Source organism: Camelina sativa, chromosome 8, assembly GCF_030686135.1.
Source record: "Camelina sativa cultivar CO46 ecotype springtype chromosome 8, ASM3068613v1".
In the NCBI taxonomy this organism is placed as follows: domain Eukaryota; kingdom Viridiplantae; phylum Streptophyta; class Magnoliopsida; order Brassicales; family Brassicaceae; genus Camelina; species Camelina sativa.
Window position 1 is genome coordinate 11260924 of NC_141887.1, and position 7833 is coordinate 11268756.

The following is a 7833-nucleotide window of genomic DNA, read 5'->3' on the forward strand; positions in this document are numbered from 1 at the left end:
TAATAAAAATATATGAAAATTTATTGTACATTATTTATAATTTTTTTTGTCTATAATACAATGATTTATATCCATATACAAATCTTTTATGTATATTACTATTTAAAGTGTATTTTTTATACCTAGGTATATTGTATGTTACAAATATATTATTTATCACTACCTAGAAAATGTCTATATGAATAAATTAAGCCAACTATTATATGTATCTTTACTTTCACTTTTGCATAGTTTCTTTAATCACTAAAATTGTTGGCTCAAATTTTTTTGAATGAAAAATAAATTACATTACAATAGTGTATAACTAACTATGAGATAACCTCGGTTCTGCCCTCCTCTCTTATGGAGAAAACCTTGCGTCCAACCTCCTGCACCATGGAGAGAACCTTTGCTCCGTCTTCCTCCCTTGGGGAGATAATCTTGCGTCTAACCTCCCTCACCTTCCTCCCTTGGGGAAATAACCTTGCGTCCAACCTCCTCCACCATAGAGAGAACCTCGGCTCTGTCCTCCTCCTTTGTGGAGAGAACATGTTCACGTCGTTTAGCTATCTCAAAGTGGCTTGCTCTAGTAACCAATGAAACTAAATGCCTTTTTACAACGTCACAAAATCTTTTGATAGTAACTAATGTTATATATCTCAATGTATTTCATGGAAGTTTCTTTGACACATCATGATGTAGCATCTATCTCCAAGCTCCTATGAATCTATCAACAACGATTTATGTTTTTCCAATCTATCTATGTTTATTATAGGCTTTTGTTTGATTTTTATCCAACCATTAGGTCGATGACATTCTCCTCTTTATCTCCTTTTGAGATTGAACTAATGGTAACAATTATGTTTGCACAAAAAAAAAAGGTCTATGACCAACCAATCAAGGTTGATAATTTAGAAGAAAACTAATTTGACATAATAGAAAATTCTAAGCACGGTAATATATGAATCTCAAGTAATTCAAAGATGAAAATATGAATTAAATAAAATAATCTAAAACTACTATAATAAATTTTAAAATACAGTATTAGAAAAAGAAGATGCATATATTAATATTTCATTTTTTTGGGTCAATATATTAATCTTATCTATTCCAAACTGAAAAAGTAGAAAGTAGGAGTATATTTTGGTTTTAAAAAATAAGGAAAATTTGTCTTCCCATTAAAAAAGTTTGACCAATAGAAAAAAGTTGAAAGCAATATTTTTGAATAAATTATTTTGTTAGATGAATAATATGAGACGATCTATGTGTTATATAAAAGTGAGTATTTACATTTTTTTTTGTGAGAAATTTTATTCCAATGAGCTCATTGTTTTTTTAAAAATTTATTGCTTCCCACTTTCTTGTAAGACGTACGATAAGAATGCTTTATGTTTAGTTGATCTAGTGTTATATAATCTCTGTTGGTATCTTGCATTTGTGTATTCTTCTTTTTTTTTTATGCTACTTGTCCTGCAAATTAATAGAAATAATAATAATATCGTGAGTAATTTGGTAATCTCAAAAACCTTAGTTATTATGCATAAGAAACTTTGTTAACACTTCAAAGTCAAAGATTGTGTAGTATGCATTCTGAAATTGAGAAACGAAACAAAATTCAAAGAAACGACGACAAAAATATGTGGTAATATCTAGGAATCTTTATACATAGTTGTTTCGATTAGAAAACAAACAAATTGCCTTCAAGACTTGTTCAAGAACGATGATGTGTCAAACAAAAGGTCAATAAAAAACAAAGAATAAAATTTCACCAAGAAAAACAAAGCCAGTCGAAATTATTTTGTTTGGTGAAAAATATGTCATCATCTATTTGCTTATATAGAGGGATGTTCCTTTTCCTTTTAGGATTAACAAAGTTTTTTTAATATAATGCATCGTTTTACCAAGCTTGAAAGCTATGATTTCTGATCGTTAAAATTGACACGTGTTAAGATCTGATGAGTTACTAACTTTGATATGTGATTTCTGATCGTTAAAACTGATACGTGTCAGGATCTGATGAGTTACTCACTTGAATATTTAATCGATAAAACTGACATGTGTCACGATCTGGTGAGTTTTTAACTTTAATCTCTGGTTGTTAAAACTCACACATGTCACGATCTGGTGAGTTACTAACTTTGAGAACCAAACTTTATATAATAAGATATGATGTATAAATTGTGTTTGATATAAAATATTTGGGGTTATTGGTTCTATGATTTTAATGGATTTGGAAATCCAAACAAAAAGCATGTGTTATTCAATCATTGATTTTAAAATACTTATCAAAATTATGTGTTATTGGTTCTATGATTTACAAATACTTGTTAAAATCCCATGTTATTCATTTAATGATTTGTTTTTGGATTTCAAAATCCACATTATGTTTTAAGTGGATTTGAATGGATTTGAAAGTGTAAAATAGAAGGATTCAAATCCAAGGATAAAACATGTTATTTCAAAATCCATGTGTTTTGATTTTTAGAATTGTACAATTCCATATGGATTTAGAAATAATCTCTCCAATAACAGCCCCAGTTCTATGCATTGAGATGAAATGTGTAATTACACTTAAAATATGGTTTATTATGATGATATAGATATTGAAATAGTACTCCCTGTCCGATAAGAGTTTTTGGGTAAAAGCACAATGATTAATAAACAGTAAAACTTCAACCAATATGAAAATATACTGCATAATTCAAATTGTCATAAATTATTATATTAACAAAATATTGTATATATATATAAATTTGAGAAAATTATAAAATAGACCAAAAAAGCCTTAAAACTCTTATATAATGGAAATGAGAGTGTATTAGAATGAAATATAAGAGGTTCATATTTAATATTAAAATGTTACAAGATAAAATCTAAAAACATGTATATTACTATTTAATTATTTTTAATATATTTTTTTTAATTTTTACCCGCGTAATAACGCAGGCTTTATCTAGTTACTCTATAATATTAAAAGCAATCAGAACTGATTTATAAGAAACTTTTTGAAATATCTAATAACTTGCGATTCATGGAAAATTTGTTCGATCATAAGCACCAATATAACAACCGTTGATTTGAGAAATTCTCAAATTTTTAATCATAAGCACTAATCATAAGTTGTTTTCAATTCCTTAGCCTAAGATTTGTCAGTTCAACTATCTGAATGAGCACTATAAATTTTAACAACATTAATCGAATGAGCACTATAATTTGTTAGGGTTTTAATTTTAATTTTTTGAAATCATCATAATTTTTTTTGGTTTAAAGCAAAATTGAGCCAAGCTCCACGTGTAATAAAAAGAAAGAAATTAAAATATTAAAAGCACAAGATGACAAACAATGAGAGGAAGCGAGTCGAGTGACGACGACTTGTACGCACATATATCTTTCTGTAAATAACTCACTCACTAGTCACACTACAAAATCATTTGTCATGGCGGATGTAAATGAGGGTAAGGACGATCGATCTGTTCGATATGCAGAGATGAAATTTGTGTGGAAGTGAAGACAAACCGTAATCAATTACTTTTGTGGTAAGTGTAATACGTTCATACCATCTCTTGCCGATTTTGATTTTTTAAACAAAGGTTCAAAAAAAATGTTTATAGGGAAATTTTTGGAGAGTTTGCCGGATTCTCGTAAACTTGGCACCAAGTTTCAATGAAAAAGTTGTGATTTTTCTGAGAAAAGAATGACTCAATTTGTTTCATAACTTGCAACCGATTTTGATTTTGTGGTTATTTGGGCGTAGATGTAGAGTCTGTGGGATTTTTAAAGAAAGCATACGGGAGAACGATATGAAGATATATTGGTGTTGTTACTGGTTATACAACACAAGAGAGATGATCAAGAAGCAATGAGTAAATCTGATACAACCAAGAGTATAGACACAGATTCATGTAGTGAACAAGTCGGATACAAACACATGTTCAGACATAGAAGCAGTGAACAAGATGGAGCATGTGTAATCAGCTACAAACACAGACGCAATGATTCCTCATGAAGAGAATCAAAGAATACTAACTCAGCCAAGACAGCTCAATATAAAGTCAAATGGAATGAAGTGACATGCTGAACCTTGGAGTCTTATCGAGAAGATCCAAGAAGTGAGAGCTCAACCAGTCATGCTTTAAGCTCATGAGAACAAGTCTTTCATTAGCAGCTGCGTAAACCTGAAAAGCACAACAGAGCAAAAATAGGTTTTAGCAGTTGAGTATACTTGAAGTGCAACATAGCTGAAAATAGAGCATACAACTTGTAGTGGCTGTGTAGTGCAACAGAGCTGGAAACAAGGTAAACCTCGTGAAGAGGTTGTGTAGTGCAACAAAGCGGAAAAGCGTCAAGTTGCAGCAAATAGTGGAACGACTGTGTCAGAAAAGCATGTTTGTGTTAGGTGTGACAGGAACAAAAGTATGGGTCAAGTTGACAAAAAGAGAACAAGCTTTTACCCAGAAGAAAAGAGGAAGAAGCTTGTGGAACCTAGGGTTTGTGGCGAACTCTAAGAAGTATAAAAGGAAGAGGTGGTAACAAGAAGCAGTTTACGCACCCTATACCTAAAATTGAGAGAAGCACACATGTTGTGTGTGGTGTTGTCCCACCAAGAAGATAGAGAATCTGCTGGTGGTTTTTGTAGAGGTTCACACTCGTCGGAAAAGACAAAGAGTGGTGGTTCCTTTAGTTCATGTAGATTAGAGTGGTAGGCACAAGTGTGTGCTAGATACCATTGGCAAATGTGACTTTTGCGTTCTAATTCTAGTGAATGATTCTGGACTTGGTCCCGGGGATGTAGGTTATCCGAACCCCGTTAACAAATCTCTTGTGTCTTCTCTTCACTATCCTTTCATCTCTCTGTTAATCATCGCACATAGAGATCTGTCATACAAGTCTGTAGATCTAACACGCATCTCATTATTTCAATTGGTAGCAGAGCAGGAAACCGATCTGAGGTTAATATCTCTAACAGGTTAGATCCTGAGATGTGTCTAGATGAGGAAGATGAGCTATTTTCTTATTTGGAGAAAATCAAGTGATGGGTTCTTTTCAGGTTGATGAAAATGAAGAACAAAGAGAAAGAGAGAAAGATGACGACGGTGGATCTGTTTTCAAACTCGCTGGAATGTGTTTGTTCTGCTGGTAGTTTGTCTGTCTTTGGTCTTTAGCATCAATTGTAGAAGCATGTTCTGTTGAAACTTTTAATGGAAGTCAGAATGCTCAAGTTATGTGGTGGAACATCTCTCTTGGTGAATTATTGTCAAGTGGTTGTAGTTCTTATAACATGAGCGGATTAAAAGGAAGTTTGTTAAGCAAATATGGGGTTCTGAAGATCTGGGTTTCTGAAGATCTGGGTTTTCTGAAGATCTAGGTTTTCTGAAGATCTGGAGTTCTGATGAACTGGGTTTTCTGAAGATCTGAGTTTTTCTGAAGGTTGAAGAGAAAAAGTTGATCTCTAGATCCTAAATGTTGAAGCTAAGAGGAAACGTGTATGTTTGTCCCGTGTTGGAAGAAAAGCAAAAATTTCATGAGCAAAAATTATTATTAAAATAATATCAAGTGGACAAGTATGCGTGACCAGCTGGCTTCTCAAAGAAGAAGAAATGATGGAACAAAAGTCAACAGGTGTGTTCTCTTTTTCTTCTTCAATGTTTTTATCGGAAAAGAGTGAGAAAATAAAAAGTGGAGTGGACCTTTTAAATGATTTCTGGTGAGGTCTCTTCGGCCTATCAAAGCCCATTATCTGTCGATGGACATGTGGTCAATCATTTCTTTTCCGTCTCAACTTGAAAGAGCTGCAGGTCTATTAACAAACAAATCCATGATGGAAAAAGTGTCTCTATTTCCGAGTCTCACAGTGCTCAGGGCCAATTGGATAATTTATTTTGTCTGTGTTACTCATTCGTTGTGTGAGCAATCTCAACAAGTAGGTGATATAAATTTGTATAAAGATTGCTCTCTGAGAGAAGACAATGGTGTACTGGTGCTGGCCAGAGTAGCTCAGACAGGATGTTCAGTAACATTCTTTTCTGCTTTGATCAACGAATCTGGTCTTCTAATTTGAGTGGGTTTGAATTATCTTTGTGAAGAAAACACGATCCTCTTTGAATTAAGCTTCAAGGTCTAGAAAGAAAGAGAATTCAGAGCTGATTCAATATGGCTATAAGATCAGAAGTTTGGACTTTTGAGCTTGGTTTTTGGGTTTGAAAGATGCTCTGAAGAAGATGAAGTCGACCTAGTGTGGTATTATATCTAAGCCCATTACAGAAAATGGTGAAGATATGTCAAAGCTGCAGGTGTCTGTGAAGTTCGACGTCAACCACATGTTTGGGTTCAGTTTGAGCTTTTATGTATTCTTGAGGAAGCATGTGGAGTGTTACCATCTGATGAAGATAGAAACAATATGGTGATGAAGTGATCAGGGAGTGGTTGAATTGCATGAGTTGTGTTGTAGAGGTTTGTCTCAGCCTATTAAAGAAGCTTCTAGCTAAAGAAGAAGACTTGAGGTCATATTGATTAGTTGAGATCAAAAGACAGGATCTTGGTTTCTAGTGCTGACAGATGTTCTCAAACTTGGAAATGAGATCTTCTTAAGGACATAAAGATCTTTTTCTGGTTCTGTGTGATATTTTTAGAATCTGCTTTTAAAGTTGGCTGTTTGCAGAGTTATCTTTCTCGATATGTTTTGGGGATTTGGTCATAACTTCCAAACCATAAACCCAAACCATGATCTGCTTTCACCTATGGCTCTCTATCTCTGATGTTGATCTTACTACTAAGTTACAAAATTTTCTGGGTTGAATTGCTGCCTCGTCGATGTCGTGTATCAAGGATGATTAACAAGTTTTTATGAAAGATACATCAAGGTCTTTGAAGTCTACAAAGAGTCAAGGTCTCTATTCTGTTGATTGTGTGTTTCTTGTCGAACAGTTCTTGGTTGAAACACATAATCAACATGGGAGAGAAAAGCTAACTCATAGTGATAAAAGTAGGAGATATGAAGAATAAGTTATGAGTTTGATGGAGTTGCAGTTTCATGAAGCTGGTTTCTTGTCTGGCTTTGCCTCTGAGTTTGACTTTGCTATAGGCCTTAGATCTATGCATTGAAAGATGTCTTAGAATCTTGAAAGCAAGATCTTTTCAGCGATATAAAGGTCTCTTTCTGATTTGGTGTCATTTGATGGGAAACTGTTCCCAAAGTTAGATGTTCGCTGGTGTTTAACATTTTGGATATGCTTTGGGAATTTGGTCTTAACTTTCAATCTGTAAATCCAAATTGTGATATGCTTTCTCATGTGGTTTCATATTGTTGTCCTTGATCATCCCACAACATTTTGGAATTTTCTGGGCTGTTTTGTTTTTTCGTCTAGGCTCTGCATCAAGACAGGCTCTGCATCAATGGAGGAGAAGAAGCTCAGTGTAAGACCTCATGGTTGGAAAAAGAAACAGAAGTTCTTAATCTTCCTAGGTTTGGTAATCACAATCAAAGTATTAAGTTCCATCAGTGAGTAAGACGAAGTTGTTTGTGAAGAAGTGTGGAAAATCATCTAATCTGAAGGTGAATATCTTGCACCAAAGTTTGAAGTGTTCAAGGCAGACATTCACCTATATGTCACTACCTCAAAGAATATTCAAGAAGACCTCTGGGTGTTAGAAGAGAAGAATAAGAGCGCTCAATTATTAAAGTTTAAAAGAAGGATTCACTTTCACTAGTAGTATAAGATGGTCGGGATCAATCTGAGGTAGAATACTCAGAGTTGTGTAACTCCGGTTCAGTTCTGCAAGGTTAGCGTAAGTGACATCTGCAAGGAGATGTTGTTTGGGATCAATCTGAGGTAGAATACTCTGAGTTGAGTAAAA